We start from the raw sequence: 1,943 nt of genomic DNA, 5'->3' as shown, positions 1-1,943 counted from the left end.
TTCTCTTGTAACAAAATGTTGGAGTTGGAAGGAATGCAAAGCATGGTTGTACAATTTGATGACAAAAATTGACATAAAAAAATAAAAAAATGTAAGAACCATAAATTTTTTGGGCAAACTTTGTGAAAGAGAGAGTTGTATGCCCAAGCCCATACAAGTTAGGCAATCTCGTGAAGGAGATGTATTCTTGTGGAATCCGTGAGAGCTAATACAAAATTTTTGCCCCATAAAGCCTTACCCACTCAATGTAAAAAAATACAGTACTTCAATATGTACATAAGTTGGCTCCTTGAGGCATTTATACAAGTGGTTGTGGAAGTTCTGCAATTGGTTTGACTACTTATGTATCAAAGGACCTTGAAACTAGTGAAATAGTTGTTGAAAGTGGAGCACTGGTATTGAGTGATAGGGGTATTTGTTGAATAGACGAGTTTGACAAAATGTTAGATAATGCTCATAGCATGTTACATGAGGTTATGGAACTACAAACATTGTCACTTGCAAAGGTTGGGATCATAGCATCTCTTAATGCAAGCACATCGGTTTTAGCTTGTGCCAATCCTAGCATTTCACACTACAACCCTAGACTTTCAATTATTGATAATATCCAACTTCCTCCAACATTGTTTTCCAGGTTTGATCTGATCTACCTAGTGCTTGATAAAGCTGATGAACAAATAGATCGACGCCTTGCAAGGCATCTTGTTGCATTGCATTATGATGAGCCTGAGGACCAAACACTGGATGCATTGGACCTCCCAACCCTCACTTCATATATCACTTATGCAAGACAGCATATACATCCTAAAATATCTTATGAGGCTACAAAGGATCTGATCCATGGTTATGTTGAAATGCGTAGGAAGGGCAACTTCCCTGACAGTAGCAAAAAGGTTATCACAACAACACCTCGTCAAATTGAAAGGTTGATAAGAATTAGTGAAGCACTATCCTGCATTCGATTCTCTAAGTGGGTCGAAAGGTGTGATGTGGTAGAAACATTTTGCCTACTTGAAGTTGCACTTCAACAATATGCCAACGATCATTCAACTGGGACCATTGCCATGGATCTCATGACTACGAGATCTTCAACCAATGAAATAATAAGATGAGCCAATCTTGTTTCATCAAATAGGATTCTTATCATGGAAAAGATGCAAGCAGCGGGACCATCAACACGTATAATAGAGTTACTAGAGGAAATGCACAAACAGGGATCCAAGAAAGTAAACCTCAATGATATTTGCAATGCAATTGGAAACCTTGTGAGCGAGGGGTTTGTTACAACCCATAGAGACAATGTTAAGAGAACCTAAAGGAATTTTAAGGATGGTACAACACCCATATGATAATTAGTAATGATGTATTTCATAAGACTGATGTCTTAGTGCTATGACAAATTGTTTTAATATGCTTTGAGCATTATGCTATGTAGTATATCACTAGGTACTTTTTCTTGTAACAAAATGCTAAAGTTGGAAGGAATGAAAAGTGTGGTTGTACAATCTGATGACAAAAATTGACATAAAAAAAATGTAAGAACCATAAATTTTTTTGGGTAAACTCTGTGAAAGAGAGAGTTGTATGCCCGAGCCCATACAAGTTAGGCAATCTCATGAAGGAGATGTATGCCTGTGGATTCCATGAGAGCTGATACAAATTTTTTGCCCTAAAAAGCCTTACCCATTCAATGTAAAATAAACACAGTACTTCAGTATGTGCATAAGTTGGTTCCTTGAGGCATTTATACAAGTGGTCATGGAAGTTTTGCAGTTGGTTTGACTTCTTATGTATCAAAGGACCTTGAAACTGGTGAAACGGCTCTAGAAAGTGGAGCACTAGTATTGAGTGATAGGGGTATTTGTTACATAGATGAGTTTGACAAGATTTTAGATAATACTCATAGCATGTTACACAAGGTTATGGAACAATAAATAGTGTCA

General features: G+C 37.1%; 1 pseudogene; it reads left to right on the top strand.

Moving 5' to 3' along the window:
* The first annotated feature begins 254 nt into the window (after positions 1-254).
* Positions 255-1,316, top strand: LOC131045863 (DNA replication licensing factor MCM4-like; annotated as a pseudogene).
* Positions 1,317-1,943: the final 627 nt, after the last annotated feature.

The sequence above is a fragment of the Cryptomeria japonica genome, chromosome 8, assembly GCF_030272615.1.
Source record: "Cryptomeria japonica chromosome 8, Sugi_1.0, whole genome shotgun sequence".
NCBI lineage: Eukaryota > Viridiplantae > Streptophyta > Pinopsida > Cupressales > Cupressaceae > Cryptomeria > Cryptomeria japonica.
The sequence above is the reverse complement of the archived record's forward strand: the minus strand, read 5'-3'. Positions and strand labels throughout refer to the sequence as shown.